General features: G+C 39.4%; 1 protein-coding gene and 1 pseudogene across 5 annotated transcripts in view; one reads left to right on the top strand and one right to left on the bottom strand.

Annotated features, from left to right (window-relative positions):
• The first annotated feature begins 10,783 nt into the window (after positions 1-10,783).
• Positions 10,784-18,952, top strand: part of ADIPOR2 (adiponectin receptor 2) — an 87,666-nt gene continuing 79,497 nt past the window's right edge. For 3 of the 5 annotated variants that reach the window (XM_055315480.1, XM_055315481.1, XM_055315478.1), the window contains exon 1: positions 10,784-11,024. The gene's annotated coding sequence lies outside the window, so the exon portion shown is untranslated. The remainder of the gene's footprint in view (positions 11,025-18,952) is intronic. The other 2 variants (XM_055315482.1, XM_055315479.1) reach the window with 1 other exon arrangement.
• LOC129503364 (protein SDA1 homolog) lies at positions 15,112-16,762 on the bottom strand (annotated as a pseudogene).

Genomic DNA, 18,952 nt, shown 5'->3' with positions numbered 1-18,952 from the left:
GAAGGAAGAAGGAGAAGCAGGCTCCCCGCTGAGCAGGGAGCCCAATGTGGGGCTCAATCCCAGGACCTTGGGGTCATGACCTGAGCTGAAGGCAGATAAAAACAAGATCCAGTTATATGCTGCCTCCAAGAGACTCATTTCAACTAAAAAAAAATTTTTTTTAAATTTATTTGTGAGAAAAAGAGCGTGCAAGCATGAGCAGGAGGAAGGGCAGAGAGAGAGGAAGAGAGAGAATCTCAAGCAGATGCCCTGTAGAGCATGGAGCCCAACTTGGAACTCAATTTCAGGACCTTGAGATCATGACCTGAGCAGAAATCAAAAAGTTGGATGCCCAACCAACTGAGCTACTCTGGTGCCCCTCACTTCAGCTTTAAAGACACACATAGCCTGAAACTGAAGAGATGGAAAAGGTAGTCCATGCAAATGAAAACCAAAAGAAAACAGAGTTAACTATACTTATAACAGAAAACAGACTTTAAGCCAAAGATAGTAACAAGAGACAAAAGCCATTGTATGAAGGGGTCAATTCATCAAGATGATAGAACACTGGTAAATATTTATGTTCCCAACATAGGAGAACTTAAATATATAAAGCAAATGTTAACAGATTGCTAGGGAAAAATAGACAGCAACACAATAATAGTAGGTAGGAGACTTCAATACCACATTTTCAACAATGGATAGAACTTCCAGACAGAAAATCAATATGGAAACATTGGACTTAAACTACATATTTGATCAGATGGATTTAACAGGCATATTACATAACATTCCATTGAACAGCAGCAGAATACACAGTTTTCTCCAGCACACATGGAACATTCTCCAGGATAGATTTTATTTTAGACCACAAAACAAGTCTTTAACTTCAAGGAGATTTAAGTCATGTCAAGTGTCTTTTCTGACCATAATGGTATAAAACTAGAGAAGAAAACTGAATAATTAACCCAATATGTGGAGATTAAACAATATGCTACTGAACAATCCATGGATCAAATACATCAAAAGAGAAATAAAAAAATATCTTGGGACAAATTAAAATGGAAATAAACATACTAAAACTTATGGGAGGCAGCAAAAGCAATTCTAAGAAAGAAGTTCATGGTGATATATGCCTACATTAAGAAAAAAGAAATATTTCAATTAAACAATCTAACTTTACACTTTAGGGCACTAGAAAAGAAGCACAAATGAAGTTCAAAGCTAGTAGAAGGAAGAAAGCAATAAAGATCATAGTAAAAATAGAGACTAAAAGGGCAATAGAAAAGATCAGTGAAACCAAGACCTGTTTTTTTCTTGAAAAGATAAACAAAATCATACACTTTTAGCTAGATTTACCAAAAAGCGATAGAGAATGCAAACAAATAAAATTATAAATAAAAGTAGAGAAGTTACAACTGATACCAAACAAATAAGGATCGTAAGAGACTACTATGAACAATTATATGCCCATAGATTAGATAACCTAGAGGAAATGGATAAATTCCTAGAAATATACAACTTACTAAGTCTAAATCATAAAGAAATAGAAAATCTGAAGAGATCAGTTACTAGTAAGGAGACTGAATCAGTAATCAAATACCTCCCAATAAACAAAAGTCCAGGGTGAGATGTCTTTACTAATGAATTCTTCCAAACATTTAAAGAAGAATTAATACTAATCCTTCTCAAAGTCTTCCAAAAAATAGAGGAGGAAACACTTCCCTCATTTTATGTAGTCAGAATTACTTTGATACTAAAGCCAGGTAAGGGCACTGCATGAAAAGAAAATTAGAGGCCAATATCACTAAAGGACATAGATGCAAAAATCCTGAAAAAATACTAGCAAACCAAAATTTGACAGTACATTAAAAGGATGAAATTCCATGATCAAGTGGGATTTATTTGAGATACAAGAATGGTTCAACATCCATAAGTCAATGTGATACACTACATCAACAAAATGAAGGATAAAAGTCATGATCATCTCAATAGATGCAGAAAAAACATTTAATAAAACTCTCAACAAACTTGATATAGAAGGTATGTAGTTCATCATAATAAAGGCCATTGTATCAAACCCACAGCTAACATTACACTCAATGGTAAAAGGTAGAAAGTGTTCCCTCTAAGCTCAGGAACAAGATGAGTATGATCACTCTTACTACTTTTATTCAACACTGAATTTGAAGTCTTAGAGCAATTGGGTGAGAAAAAGAAATAAAAGGCATCCAGAGGAAACAAAATTGTCTCTATGTGCAGATGACCCGACCTTAAAAGTAGAAAACCCAAAAGACTGTATCCAAAATCTGCTATAACTGGGGATCCCTGGGTGGCGCAGCGGTTTAGCGCCTGCCTTTGGCCCAGGGCGCGATCCTGGAGACCCCACGTCGGGCTCCCTGCATCATGGAGCCTGCTTCTCCTTCTGCCTGTGTCTCTGCCTCTCTCTCTCTCTCTGTGTGACAATCATGAATAAATAAAAAAATAATAATAAAAAAATAAACAAAATCTGCTATAACTAATCAATGACTCAGCAAATTTACAAGATAAAAAATCACTATACAAAAATCAATTGTGTTTTTATACATTAATGATAAACTACCTGAGAGAGAAATCAAGAAAACAATCTCATTTACTGTAGCATCAGAAAGAATAGAACACTTAGGAATAAATTTAACCAAGGTGGTAAAAGTTCTATATGCTGAAAACTATGCGGTATTGGTGGAAAAAAACTGAAGAAGACACAAATAAATAGAAAGATATTTCATGTTTATGGATTGGAAGGATTAATAGTTAAAATGTGCATACTATCCAAAGTGATCTGTAGATTAAATGCAATCTCTATCAAAGTTTCTTTTTTTTTTTCTAAAGATTTTATTTTATTTATTCATGAGAGACACACACACAGAGAGGCAGAGACACAGGCAGAGAGAGAAGCAGGCTCCATGCAGGGAGCCCGATGTGGGACTCAATCTTGGGACTCAATCATGGGACTCGATTGTGGGACTCCAGGACCACACCCTGGGTCAAAGGCAGGCACCAAACCGCTGAGCCACCCAGGGATCCCCTCTATCAAAGTTTCAATGGCATTTTTCACAGAAATAGAAAAACAATCCTAAAGTATGCATGGAATCACAAAAGACACTGAATAGCCAAACAATCTTGAAGAACAAAGCTAGAGGGATCATGCTTCTTGATTTCAAATTACATTACAAAGCTATATAGTATTGTAGAGTGTTGGCATAAAAATAGACACAATAACCAACAGAACAGAATAGAGAGCACAGAAACAACCTCAGGCATATATGGTAAATTAATTTTTGACAAAGCCAAGAATATACAATAAGAAAATGATAGTCTCTTTAATAAATGGTGTTGGAAAAAACTGGATATCCATATGCAAAAGAGTGATATTGGACCATTATGTCACAGGATATACAAAAATCAACTCCAAATGCATTAGACTTGACCGTATGACTTGAAATCATAGAACTCCTAGGAGAAAACATAGAGGATAATTTCCTTGACATTGGTCTTGGTAATGATTTTTGGATTTAACGCTAAAAGCAAAGGCAACAAAAGCAAAAATAAGCAAGTGGGACAACATTAAATTAAAAAGCTTTTGCTCAGGGCACCTGGGTGGCTCAGTTGGTTAAGCATCTATCTTCTGCTTAGATCATGATTCCAGGGTCCTGGTGAGCCCTGAGTCCAGCTCAGGGGGGAGTTTGCTTCTCCCTCTGCCCCTCCTCCTGCTCATGCTTTCTCTCTCTGTCTGAAATAAAGAAATCAAATTAAAAAAAAAAAGCTTCTGCTTAGCAAGTGAAACCATCAACAACAAAATGAAAAGGCAACCTATGAAATGGCATAAAATATTGGAAACCACATATCTGATAAGTGGTCAATATCCAAAATATAGAAGGAACTCCTACAACCCAACAGCAGAAACAAAAAGAGAAAAAACAAAAAACAACCAACCCAATTTCAAAACGGCCAAAGGACCTGAATATACATTTTTCCAAAGAAAACATCCAAAGGCCAACAAATACATGAAAAGATCAACATCACTAATCTTCAGGGAAATTAAATAAAAATGATAAGATATAACCTCACACCTGTTAGAATGGTTATTATCAAAAATACAAGAGCTGGGCAGCCCCAGTGGCACAGCGATTTAGCGCGGCCTGCAGCCCGGGGCATGATTCTGGAGACCCGGGATTGAGTCCCACATTGGGCTCCTTGCATGGAGCCCGCTTCTCCCTCTACCTGTGTCTCTGCCTCTCTCTCTCTCTCTCTCTCTGTGCCTCTATGAATAAATAAATAAAATCTTTAAAAAAAAAATACAAGAGCTAACAAATCCTGTCAAGAATGTGTAGAAAAGGTGGGCACCTGGTGGCTCAGTTGGTTAAACGTCTGGCTCATCCCAGTTTGGGTCTTGATCTCAGGGTTGTGAGTATAAGCCCTGTGTTGGGCTCCACACTGGGCATTGGGCTCCATGCTGGAAAAAAAATGTGGAGAAAAGGGAACCCTTGTATGCTACTGGCTGTATGCTGCTGGTAGCAATATAAATCAGTATATAGGTTCCTCAAAAATGAAAAGTAGTACTACTGGGCCATGTGGTTGGCCTACTTGTTAGAGCATGCAACTCTTGATCTTAGGTTCATGAGTCTGAGCCCCACATGGGATTTAGAGTTTACTTTAGAACTACCAGATGATTCAGCTATCCCACCTCTGGATATATATCCAAAGGAAACAAATCCATTGCCTTGAAGAGATATTTACAGTCCTGTGTTTATTGCAGAATTATTCACAATAGCCAAGGTGTGGAAACAACTCAAGTGTCTATCAACACATGAATGGATCGATATATATATATATAATATATATAATATATATATATATATTATATATATATACACAGTGGAATATAATTAGCCATAAAAAGAAGAAGATCTTGTCACTTGCTACAACATGGGTGAAGCTGGAGTTCATTATGCTAAATGAAATAAGCTAGACAGAGAAATACAAATACTACTGCATGATATCACATGTGGAATCTAAAACAAAAAGTTGAACTTGTAGAATCATAGAGTAGAAAAGAGGTTGCCAGGGGCTGCAGGGTAGGGGAAATAGGTTGGTAAAAGGGTACAGACTTTAAGTTATAAGGTAAGGAAGGTCTTAGGGGATCTAAGTTATAATAGGATGACCATGGTTGATAACACTCTATTTTATCATTAACAATAATTGTGCCTCGGATAAACCTCATTGGCTACGATACTGCCACTGTGCAAAGCCTGTATTTTATCACTGAAACTTACTAAGAGAGTAGAACCTCAGTGTTTTCACCAATACACACAATAGTAAATATATGAGGTGATGTATGTGTTGATTAACTCGCTGGTGGGGGGTGGTGGGATCCTTTTACAATGTACATGTATATCAAATCATGTTGTAAACTTTAAATGTCTTACAATTTTGTTAGTTCATTGTGCTACAATAAAACTGAGGAAAGCCCATTATTTGAACTGTGCACAAAAAATTGGTACATTTTATTGTATGTAAAGTATACTTCGATAAAGTTGATTTTTACAAACTACAAAAGCGTGTTTAGAGAAGGGGTGCCCAGGTGGCTCAGTTGGTTAAACGTTAGTCTCTTGATTTTGGCTCAGGTCATGATCTCAGGGTTGTGAGATCAAGTCTGCGCCAGCCTCTGGGCTGGGCTTAGAGCCTGCTTAAGATTCTCTCTTTCCTCTGCCCCTTCCCACCCCCACCCCCAATAAAATAAAATAAAATAAAATGAAATAAAATAAAATAAAATAACTTACTCAAAAGTTTGTTAAAAAAATGTTTAGAGAAGACTCTAAAGACTCTAAGACACATCACCCAGCATTAATAAGTGATGTTAAACATCTGTCATTTGCTTTATCTGTTTTCTTATATTAGAGATGAACTATTACTAATGAAGGTGAAGTATTTAATTCCCATACTTATTGTTCACCCCTTACCACCAGCAAGTACATTTCATAAAGTTGTGTGTTTCTTTTCTCTGTCCATTTAAAAAATGTATTAATAGACACCTTCATTTCATTGATGAAAATATCAAAACTTAACAGGAACTGCACATAGGTCAGAGTTAAACAGTGAGTCAGTTAGCAGCACAGTCACTAGTAATGTTCTCAGTCTCCTGCTCTTTCCTCAGAGCTATGTTACTTAACTGGTGTTTGTGGAGCTGCTGTTATAATTTGTGTAATTATGAGAATGTTTACACTGCTCTTTATCCTCAGTTTTAAACAATACTAAAATGTGACCTAAATGGAAATTTAGTGTTATGATGTTTCTCTAAGAGTTGGAAACGGACTCCTCGAAAACCTTCAAATCAAAGACTGTGATAATTATCAATATATATTTGATATCACTGTAACTGCAATTAAGCCAGAATACAGATACTTATGCTTTTCACTCTAATTTTGCCATGTAGATTACTAGATTATTATTATTTTTAAAGATTTTATTTATTTATTCATGAGAGAGAGAGAGAGAGGCAGAGACACAGGCAGAGGGAGAAGCAGGCTCCATGCATGGAGCCTGATATGGGAACTTGATCCCGGGACTCCAGGATCACACCCTGGGCCAAAGGCAGGCACTAAACCGCTGAGCCACCCAGGGATCCCCCTAAATTACTCGATTATTTTTTTTAAATTATTTATTTAAGATAGTCATACAGAGAGAGAGAGAGGCAGAGACAAGGCAGAGACATAGGCAGAGGGAGAAGCAGGCTCCATGCACCGGGAGCCCGACATGGGATTCGATCCCGGGTCTCCAGGATCGCGCCCTGGGCCAAAGGCAGGCGCCAAACCGCTGTGCCACCCAGGGATCGCCTACTCGATTATTTTTAAAGCAACTAATACCATTGAATCCCAATGCTTCAAAGTCCAATTTGACTGTTTTACATTTGAAGGGGCTCAGAATGTGCCACCCTAAAATATAACACTTTGGGGAGTTGGTTATTTTGAGCTGAGAGCACTTGAGAAACAACAGATGCACAAAGGGTTCTCTACCCTTACCCTTTCTATCTAAAAACAGGTCATAAAATTTCCCATGAGAAAGGTACCCTTTCTGTATCAGGAAGAGAACATTCTTCTTTTGCTCCCAGTTTTATTGCGATATAATTGACATTTAACATTGTCTGAATTTAAGGTATACAACATGATGGGATATATGTATATACTGCAAAGTGATCACCATAATAAGTTTAATTGACATCCATCCCATGAGAAGAACATTCATATCATCAGATACTGAGATTCAATGCTAAAATGGACATGTACAAATAAACCTAGAACGGTAACTCTTAGTTTGCCCAGTATAGTTCCTAGTCATTGTCCCACAATTTACTGTTTTTAGAGGAAGTGCCTTTGTCTTGTCACATACCTACAGTTTTTCAATTTTTGTGTAAAAAGCTTTTACGTCTAAAGTCTTCCGCAGGTCTTCATTTTCCTTTCCTTCCTTCTGGAGATTCCCGTGTACCCGTAAAGATATTTAATACATTGGCGTGCTTTTCTCCTCTACATCTGTTTTATGTCAGTTTAATTCATAGGCCAGCCGTGGACCATAAGAGGATAGAAGAAAGTTTTTCTTCTCTTACGGCATATATATGAGATAGTTACAGGGACTGCTTTGACGTTCCTTGCTCTTTCTTTTTTGGCTTATGTTTTTTATGGTCCAAGTTCTATATTGTCCAGATTTTCCCTTCAGTTCTAATGTTTATATTTCAAAAGCTTATAGATATTGGCAGAGAAAAGCAGAGTTTAGAGGGCTTTAACTATTTTGTAATAATGAAGCTGATTTCTCTTTGTGATCTTTTAGGGGAAAGTCATAAAACAGTTCTCTCAAAGAAGACTGATAATTTTGGTTTTACCTAGCAGATAATTTGACTTTTTCCCTTCTTTTTGAAAATAGCAATTGCTCTGATTAGAAAAATAATGAATGAAATAATTCCTCTTCTTTTTATAAAAGTAACAGAAACCAGTTCTGAACTCAAGTTTAAGTTCAATGGAGTTCAGAGTGCCTTTTTTTTTTACCCTTTAGAATTTGAAAGCTGTACCTTCATTTGCTTGTTGTTTTAGACACATCTTCAACTTGTCTATTGACTTGCATATCACAATGCACGCTAAGTCTGTTCCTAGAGCAAGTCCAATATCACCATTTCAGCAACATACTATAATGTCACTGAAGCCTCCTTCTGGGATGGCCACAATAGATTATGAATGTTACTCACCCAGTGATGCGTTCTCCTTGTCAACAACATCTGATAATTGTGGAGATGACTACATCAGACTAGCTGTGCCACAGGGCACTGTTGTGTCACTGGTGACTAGTATAGGGAGTAGGGGTGGACAGGACTCTTTTCTTAGTGCTGCCAAAGATGAAGAACTCCACTCTCCTATGGGGAAGTGTGACACGATAAGAATGGAGAGAGCAGAGATTCTAAAGATCCACAGCTGACACTGGAGGATACAGAATTTTACTGATTCCTCCTTGGTTTTTGAACATCTAGTCATAAGATAATATATAGGGATTACTAACTGAAGTACAGCCTGGGAGACAGGCCTGAGAAATCTGCTTTGGAACACTGAATGGTGACAATTTAGGTAAGGGACATGGGTGAAGCCAGCATGGACATGGGACATGTATGGGATGTATGGTGTCACCATCTTCACTAGCTGAGAAGGTGTGAGCATTCTGAGGAAATGATGTGGTTTATTTTATCATTGAAAGCATCAGGGAGGGCAGCCCTGGTGGCCCAGTGGTTTAGGGCCTTCAGCCCAGGGTGTGATCCTGGAGACCCGGGATTGAGTCCCACATCCCGCTCCCTGCATGGAGCCTGCTTCTCCCCCTGCCTGTGTCTCTGCCTCTCTTTCTCTGTGTCTGCCATGAATAAATAAATAAAATATTTAAAAAATGTATAAAAAAGAGAAAGGGTCAGGGATTGGCAATAGTGATCTGGGAATGAGATCAAGGTGACAGAGAATGAGAGGTAAAATGTTGGTGGGAAAATGAAAACACTTTCACGTTTTACCACACATTGGACCATTCCAGAGGAAGTTTCATAGAGTAAAGCACTTTGTCAAAGCAAGTCATTAAGAGAGAGGATGATTTAAGAAAAGATTTGAGATCTTAGAACAATCTCTTTTTTAAATTGTCTTTTTTATATAGATCTGTCACCTTCAGCAGATCTTTTATTGAGGCTCTTGTTCTTCTCAACTCTTCGCTATGTGAGGTGATATACTGGGTTAAATTTGCTATTCAAAGCTGCCTGTATTTTGTTTCTGATGTGCTGTGGAAGTGTATGAATGAATGTCTTCCTGGATTTCAATTTCTAAAGCTTTATGTATCTATGTCTGGAAAAATAGAAGTCATTATTGAAGGGAATTTGGTCCTTCAAATTTAATTTCTATTATTTAATTTGTATTAATTTTATCTCTTGCATGCTTAACTGGGTGGCCTAAAATACCAGTATTAAGACCATCTTATTCATGCTTTTTGTGATTTTAGTAACTTTACTCATTTCTAGAATTTACACTTCCAGGCTTGAAGAGTTCTTTATCTTTTTTTTTGGGGGGGGGCGGTCAGTGGGGAGTCCCTCATACATTAGACTCTAGGCCTTCTAGTATGAGATCTGTGCAGCTTTTTCCAGAATTCTTTGTTTCCTGTTGCTGTGGATCACGGGTAGGACAAGCAAGGTATGGGCATAACCGCTCTTGAAAGCTTACGGATTTTCTCTAATCGTTAACAAGGGGTTTTACAGTTAAAGCAATTACCTCTTCAGAGTGTGATACGTTCATCTCAGAACTGAACGTGAGGAAAACATTTTTATAAAGCCAACCACTTTCTATCCAGGTTTCTCCGCCTATCCAAAAATGCAAAAATGCAAATTGTTGTTCTTAGGAAGCCTTTCCGAAGCCCAAGCGAAGGCACAGAAACAATTACCAGTTTGGAAAAGTGAAAACCCTTTTTTTGTAATTCTGTTGGTTATTGAAAAACCGAGCTTTCGGCTGAGAGAGTAGGGAGCTTGTACTTCCTTTTCTTTTAGAATAAGTAGGTAACCAAACCATTTATTTGATTTCTAAGAAGTTAGAGCTCCGTTGAAAGCTCATACATAGAAAATCACTCACTTTGGGAAAGGGACACAGTATTGAATGCCGAATTAGCTTCTGATCTGCCATTGCATTGAACACCTTTTACAAATCATCCTGAATTACTTGTATTCTAAGAGTGAGTTTACATGTTTTTGAAGAGCCTACTAAGGTAATAAAAGGCAAACGCTATTGTTTTGTACAAGACTTGGCTAATGCCCAAGACTTATTTCGGAAGCTTTCACAGACGACGCCCAGCAGAATATTGGCTATTGGCAGAAACATGATCCAGTCTAAATCCCTCAATTTTGGCTTCCGCCCAAGGTGTGTAGCCCGTATCCATAGAGACCGGAAAAAGCGTCCCCGAGCTGGCCCCTGCCTCTTCTGATCTAAACTGCTTCCGCTTTCGGTGGGAGGGAAAAAACGAAGGGGATTTGTGTGCCCGCCCGAGTAGCACTCTTTCTCTCTGTGTCTCGATGCTCAGTCCTGCTTTCGCTGAATTTCCGGCCGAACCACAACTCCCAGGATGCATCCACATTCTTGAGCGGTCAGAAGAGCAGTTTCCGGTCTGGGCTAGTGCGCCTGCGTACGATCTGCGGCCCTATTGGTTCGAACTGCCTCGTGCGATGCGCGTCACGGCGACGCGCAGTCGTGGGGGCGGGAAGACGCGGCGGCGGCTGTCGCGGCGGCGCGAGCAGGCTCTCAGACGCGGTATCGCGGCGGCGGCGGCAGCGGCAGCGGCGCGGCTCCACCGGGTCCCCTCCCTCCTCCGCTTCCCCTTCCTCCCCCTCCCCTCAGCCGTGGTTCCCGAGGAGTCCGAGGCACGCGGCGAGGCGGCGACAAGCTCTGGGTGAGGGTCTCTGGAGTGTGAGCGCCGTTTCCCGGGCGGAGGGAGCCTGGGTCGAGGAGGAGGTGAGGGCTGTGAGGGGGGTAGTGTTGCCGGCGCGGGCCGGGCAGCGCGCGCGGGTCCCAGCCTTCAACTTGGCCTCCCTCCCTGCGTCGCCGCGGGGCACGGCGTGCGGCGCTGTGGCCCCGGGGCCGTCCGGCGGGGCCTGGATCCGCCCTCCGTCCTGCCGCTGTGTGTGCCCGGCGTCCCCCGCCCGCGTCGCCCCCCCCCCCCCGGCGCGGGTCTGGAGCCCCCTCCGCTCCTCTCCCCGTGCGTGCAGTTGCCCTTCCTACTGCCCCCCCCCCCCCGTTCCCGTCTTCATCTCGGTCTCTGACTAGTTCTAGGAATTTCTTTGGCGCAGGCTTCGAACGGGTTCTGCCCAGTGCTACTTTTATAGTCCTCGGGGTGGAAGATTTTTCTACCTTTCCTTCGGTGGCGCTCCAGGCAGCCGACTGGGGATAGTGCCTTGGGCCCTGGTTTGCCAAGCCCCTCTTGGCGCTTCCTCTGTCCCTGTGTGCTGCGCTGAGAACGAGTGAAAACAGGGTTCAAACCAGTTCCAGGGGTCTGTGAGAGAGTTCGGAGTGGGAACTGACAGCGAGCCACTTCTCCCTCTCGCATCTGACGTTAGGTACAAACACGTTTGTCTCTGGAATTTGGCAACTAGATGAGACGGCCCAGCTGTGACTTTTGGGAGATTCAGATGTCCGGCCGGAATTGTACTGGATATGGTAGCTTGAGTGCAGGTTGCTGGCATTCTTTTTAGTGGGATGGCCTTTTGATACTTTATTTTTAGATTCTGGATTTCTCAGCCTTCTGTTAATCCCATTAGATCTCTTCCAAAGACAGTCCCCCAACTCCCAAGAAACCGTTTAAAACTCGAAGAGATCTTTTGTAGCATTTAAAATCATTTGATCACAGAGCTACTCAATGAAATGTTAAAAATGATTTCTTCAACCCAAAGCCTTAATTTTGGAGGGAAGATCTTAGACTGTCGTTTCTGAAGTTTGAAGTGTTTTCTTATTAAAGGCCACCCGTTGGTCTCCTTTTATCACCCTCTCACTCTCATTCTGTTAGAATTTGATAAAAAAAAAACAACCAGAATTTGATAATTTGAAAAACTACTAGTTTTTCATTTTATAGAATGAAGATTTTCATTTGTGATTTTTATTTCATAGAAATTTCCTTTCCTTTCCTTTTCTTTCTTTTCTTTCTTTCTTTCTTTCTTTCTTCTTTCTTTTTTTCTTTTTCTTTTTTAAAAGATTTTATTTATTTATGAGAGAGAGAGGCAGAGGCAGAGGCAGAGCGAGAAGCAGGTTCCATGCGGGGAGCCCGACGTGGGACTCGATCCTGGGTCTCTGGGATCAGCCCTGGGCTGAAGACCGCGCCAAACGGCTGAGCCACCCGGGCTGCCTAGAAATTTCTTTTCTTATGTTGTTGTTCATAGATGTTTTCATGCATTCTCACAAATTTGTTGGAGTGCTGACTGATGACAATGTGTAACAATTTCATTAGTAGTTGGGACTTGCATGCTTGTGGTGGCAGCTACTTGGTGCTGAATTAATATGAACTTTGAAAAAAATTCAGATTGATTAAAATATGAAAGATACTTCTTTTAGCTTTTATTTGTAACTGGATACCCACCAGTATACGTTCATACCTGAACTTTATAGGCTACCTAATAGCAAATTTTCTCTTATCTGAACACTAGCTATGAGAAAAGGATTTCCAGAGCCTAAAAGAGAGTTTTTCTATTCCTAGACTAGTACGAATAAATAAATGGATGGATTTTTTTCCCACCAGTAGTGTCATTTTAGCTGCTGCAGTTTCTTGTGTTCCAAATGAAATTGATTTTATTTATATATAATATATTATTTATGATTTATTTCAGGGGCCCACAAGCTTGTGGGGCAAGTTTTGCTGTCTTTGTAAATTAAGTTTTTATTGAGATATAGCCATCTTTATTCATTTTGATGTTGTTTGTGGTTGCTTTTGCAGTGCAAGGGTAGAATTAAGTAGTGGGACAGAGACTCATGGCCTGCAAAGCATAAAATATATACTATCTGGCCCCTGATAGGAAAAGCTTGCTGACTCCTACTTTATTTTGTTAAAAATCATGCATATATAACGTAGAAAATTAAAATGAAAAGTATAAAGAAGAAAGTAAAAATTGTCCAGAATCACACCACTCAGAGGGGTTTGTTTTGTGATTATTCTTACAGAATATGTTAGCGATTGTTTTTTTTATTTTTTTTTTATTTTTTTTTTTATTTATTTATTTATTCATGATAGTCACACAGAGAGAGAGAGACAGAGAGGCAGAGACACAGGCAGAGGGAGAAGCAGGCTCCATGCACCGGGAGCCCGATGTGGGACTCGATCCCAGGTCCCCAGGATCGCGCCCTGGGCCAAAGGCAGGCGCCAAACCGCTGCGCCACCCAGGGATCCCCTAGCGATTGTTTTTGTATAAATGGACTCATATTGTTAAGTGGTGGTTTGTAGTCTTTTTTTTTAAGATTTTATTTTTTAATTAATTTATTATTTTTTAAGGATTTTATTTATTTATTCATGAGAGACAGAGGAGAGAGACACAGGCAGAAGGAGAAGCAGGCTCCATGCAGGGAGCCCCACGCCGGACTTGATCCTGGAACTCCAGGATCACTCCCTGGGCCTAAGGCAGGCGCTAAACCGCTAAGACACCCAGGGATCCCCAAGATTTTATTTTTTTAAGTTCATCTCTGCACCCAAGATGTGTCTTTTTTTTTTTTAAAGATTTTATTTATTTATTCATGATAGAGACAGAGAGGCAGAGACACAGGCAGAGGGAGAAGCAGGCTCCGTGCAGGGAGCCCGACGTGGGATTCAATCCCGGGTCTCCAGGATCGCGCCCCCAGCCAAAGGCAGGCGCCAAACCACTGCGCCACCCAGGGATCCCCCCAAGATGGGTCTTGAATTCATGACCCTGAGATCACAAATTGCAAGGACTGAGCCAGCTGGACACACCTGTGTGTAATCTACCTTAAAAAAAAAAAATATATATATATATATATATATATATAGGCAAATTGAACACCAATACAAAACAAATTTATTAAAAAAAACAGCTCAGATTGTTATTTGGCTATTGAATACATTTATCTTTTCTGCTTTGAAGAGCTTACTAGAAAGGGGTTTGATGAACCAATGTTTTCCTGATTTGTCTTACTAGTTAAGATTAAAAAAAATCAGGGATAATAGATGCTAGATGGTGGTGGTGCTGGTGGTGGTGAAACCATTTATTGAGCACTTATTGTGTACTAGGTAGTTTTTCAATACTTTACATGTATTATTTAATACCTGAAGCAGCTCTGTGGATACAGGTACTAGTATCCATAGTTAAAGATGAAGAAACTGAGGCACAGAGAAATTAACTGGTCAAATTTATCAGCCAATTAATGCAGTTGGGATTTGAATCCATGCACTCTGGTGTCTGTACCCAGGCTCCCAATATGCTAGAGTGTCTCATTAGAGCACTGCTCAGGATAAAGTTGAGACAACATAGAGGTATATGATATATATACCTCTGGTATAATCAGTATAAAAATTTGTCCTTGTGGGATCCCTGGGTGGCTCAGCGGTTTGGTGCCTGCCAGAGACAGAGACACAGGGAGAAGCAGGCTCCCTGCAGGGAGCCCGATGTGGGACTCGATCCCAGGTCTCCAGGATCAGGCCCCCGGCCGAAGGCAGGCGCTAAAGCTAAACCGCTGCCAGCTGTTCAGCTTCTTGGAGATTTTCATGCTCTTCTTTATTGGAAGAGTGATGCGTATCAACCTAGTTACCATTAACATCTTCCTTACTGAGAGATATTTCCTCATCCATCTTTTTTGTTCTTAGCATTCTTTTCCTCTTTCAGTTTCCAACACTTTTGTTCCTAGAATGTAAACTTCACCTAATTCTCCATATTCTTGTACTCTGGATTTTATCTGGTCTTAACCTTGCAATTTCTTCTGCATCTAGGAGATTCAGTGTTTGGAAGAACTGAGTCAGAATTGAGAGACATTTATCACGTCCTTAACTTTGCATGTTTTATTGTGGACCAGGCCTTGAGGAAGTTAAGTCATTGAGCTGTTATGTCTTTCATAGAATCTCTCTCATTGATTCCTCTGTCATGGTTCCCCCAGAATTTTTGTCCATAACAAAATAGGTGGCCACAATCATGAGTGACTGCATGATCTTTGGGACTACCAGGTGATGAGATGTTTGTGTGTTTGTGCACCAAACAGAAGGATCTTACTACTTCGGTGCTCCTGTAGAAACCTTTGCACAAAGGGATATAAGTTAGAAAAAGCTCATGAATACCCACCAATCTGGACAAAAGTTTCTAGAGCATCATAATTCAAACATGTCTTTAGAGCTCTAGCTCAGCTGCAGTAGTAGTAGTTTTTTCGCAGAATTTGGAGAATCATGAATCAAGTGGATACTTGAGAAGTTAAACACCTCTGTGTGTGTGTGGTTTTTTTTCTCTCCATCTTTTGTTTCTAAGTACTTTCATTACCTTTCAACCTTTACTCTTGTTTGGAGCCTGTTTTCCCTGTGGCATACTGCACTAACATTCTTGGTTGCTGTCCTTTTTCTCTTGTCCATCTTTTCCTAAAAAGGTCAGGGCAGCAGCTAATACTTTGGTGACCTCAGAGGAGCATGAATTGCGATAATATTGACAGTCTTGGCATCATTTCAGATGCTTTTTTCTGAAGAGTTCACTTACCCTTTCATAGATATCTTGGCTGCAATTGCATTTCTATTTCCTAACCTGTACATGAAATTCTGCAATAGTATATTCATTTCATTCTTGTATTTTGGACTTTGATTCATTTTGTTAGTCACAAAATGAGTGTATTAAGTCATAAAAGCTTGTATAGTATATAGAAGTTCAGAGAAGAGCAGTAGCAAACTTGATGGATTGATGAGATTCTTCTCTCAGAAGCTTTGCAAAATGTTATGGGAAGATCTACATTCAAGACGGTGTAATTTTAGGAGAATAGAACATCTAGATGTTCTGGGTAGCAGTGACCAATCAGTGCCATAAACATCACCAGCTTTGCCAGTTCTTTACTGGGTTTATTTAGTTGCAATTTGAAAATCTCCACTTGGATTTGTAGTGAATATTGTAGAAACTCAGCATAGGACAGAGCATCCACTTTACTAATTCTGTAACTGCTGCAGGGTGCGGGGCAGCTAGTGTTCGTTTCCACTGGACATGATGAGTACAGATTGGCTGGCGATAAGCAGCTCTCAGAAAACCCACACCTGATACCAGCCGACCCTTCTCAGCTGGCTTGGAATCCTGCTTCTGGATGTGAATAGAAATAGCCTTGGAGCTTGGCAGGTGGCGCCATATTGGCTCATAGTAGTGAGCTTTAAAAATTAATATTCACAATAGCTTCTCAATCAGTCCATCTGTAGTAGTTCTTTAGTAGTTCTTTTTAGTATTTTATTGAATGGGTGAGTCATAATTTAATAGCGTTCCTATTATTGGATATTTAGATTGTTTAAATTTGTTGTATTATGTACATACCCATTATAGTACAATTGTTGATGCTAATGACTCTAGGATAACTTTCTTACTGAGTTGAAGGAAATACATGGTTTCCTTTTTTTTTTGCATTTTTAATTTAATTTTAGTTAACATACAGTGCAACATGGTTTTCATGTTATCAGAGTACCATCCAGAAAGGTCACAGCAATATAAATGCTCACCACAAATGTGGGTGAGGTCTAGCTTCTCCATGTCATTGCCAACTTTTTTTAAATCTTTGTTTATCTGATTGTCAGTTAAACATTTCTTGCAGTGTATTGTTCTCTCTCACTAGGTGGTGTGTTTTGTTGTGATGGCATTCTTTTGAAGTTGATTTAGAATTATTTTAGGTGGAGTTTATATTCTGTAGTTCTTCCTAGTATTTTTTTTTTTTTTTTTTAGATCTGCTCACCTATTTAGATCCCTCCCTAGCTCTTGAAAGCAGTATGATTTTGCCACTCCTGTTAAGAGTCTGAGGGATGGCCAGTAGACTATGTATTTCTTAAGGATAAGGAGAGTGTAGCTTTCTTTATATCAAACAGCAATCCTAGCATATAGCAAGTGGGAAGTAAATGGTCTTTTTAAAACTTAAATTAGGTTGTGTTCTTATGCTGAGTGAAGTGCTTTAATTTTGTTAAAAATAACCTTTTCAAAGTCTTTGAAATATAAACTTAAAAAAACTGCAGCATAAAATTGTCATCTTCATATATGTTCTCTGTCTCATTCTTTAATTCTGAAATGAGATAAAAAAGGCAGATGGATATCCAAGGACCTGTTAGGAGTAATTAGCCTAACCTATTCAATTTGTAGCATTTTGTATTCAGTTTTGGAAGTTAAGGAATGGATTAAATGGATTTGTTTCATGTAACCCATGGTTTTGATTTTTCTGTATTGGAGTAAACTATGTGTTAGAGGGGGTGTATGCTGGCTAAATGATTTTGTAGCCTGGCGCTTAATTAGATATTATAAGTGTCCAGAGAGAAGGAAAAGCAAAGCTGAATTCTGGAAACTGCCAGAGTATCTTCAGACATGGGGAAAATACCTGTGGGAAAGGACACTTGAATTCTTTAAATGTAAGAGTACAGAAAAATAGAATTTTTTTGATAGCTGATTTATAGTATTACATATTCTTGTTAGACTTTTGTATTTTCCACAGTATCCATGTGTGAAAACAAAGCGTTGTAAAGCATATGATCTTGAAGAGATAAACTTACCTTGTTAAATTTTGGCCATCTAGGCCTTTTGTATGCTGTTTTGTTTTGTTTTGTTTTGTTTTGTTTGTTAGTGTATTAGCTAATTATTTTTCACTGGCAGTATATTCACTTTAATCCTGTATGCCCTGAAATCTTAGTTTAGTGAGCATATATGCATGATTGTATCTATACATCCGTTCCATTGGTCGTGGAAGAAAGTGGTGTGGTGAAAACTCTTCAGCATGGTGGAACAGACAGGTTACTTTTTATTTTCGTGGAATATATTTATATCCTATTTCATCCAGAAGTGTAATAAAGTATAAGGAGGAAAGGAGGAAAAGAAAGAAGCATAATTCCATGACTAAGAATAAAATTTGGATTTGAGTGTTCTTGGCAGCAAAGGTAAAGATGGAAATATGATAAAATACATAGCACTACACAGGGAGGAGGAACAAGACCCAGTTTTCCAGGGGTAAATCTTTTCTTGACAGATTTTAAAGAACTATTTAAGTTGGGAAGTACATAAAAACTATTGGGTTTGTTTTGTTTTCTTGTTTTTTTTTCTTGCTTGTTTTTGCTAGAGGCCTAGTTAAAGGGGTTACAGGGTGAGGACTAAGAGTTAACATTTCAAGGCAATTTTTTTTTTATTTCAAGGCAATTAAAGTAATTTTGCATGGGTTTTGGTTTGAATTTAGGCTGCAGGTGTGCGTTTTTTTTTGGCTAATGGATTTTTTTCCTTAAAGTATTTCAGACATTCAGGAGAATAGAGACAAATATAATTAACATTCATATATCCACCATGCAGCTGTATCAAATGTTGACATTTTTCTCCTTTTTTTTTTTTAAAGATTTTATTTATTTATTCATGACAGAGATTGAGAGAGAGGCAGAGACACAGGCAGAGGGAGAAGCAGGCTCTCTGTGGGGAGCCGGATGTGGGACTCGATTCCAGGACCCCGGGGTCACGCCCTGAGCCAAAGGCAGATATCCAACCACTGAGCCACCCAGGTGCCCTCCTACTTTCCATTTTTAAGGTTGCACGTACCCTTGAAGCATATTCTTGGATTGCATTGCACTTTGTTCCCAGAAGTAATGATTATCATGAATTTGGTGCTGGTCATTTCTTTTTATTTATTTTTTAAAGATTTTATTTATTTATTAGAGATACACGCGGTGTGGGGGGGCAGAGACACAGGCAGAGGGAGAAGCA

Source organism: Nyctereutes procyonoides, unplaced genomic scaffold (assembly GCF_905146905.1).
Source record: "Nyctereutes procyonoides isolate TBG_1078 unplaced genomic scaffold, NYPRO_anot_genome, whole genome shotgun sequence".
NCBI classification, from domain to species: Eukaryota; Metazoa; Chordata; class Mammalia; order Carnivora; family Canidae; genus Nyctereutes; species Nyctereutes procyonoides.
Note: the sequence above shows the minus strand (reverse complement) of the source record. Positions and strands in the feature narration are given on the sequence as shown.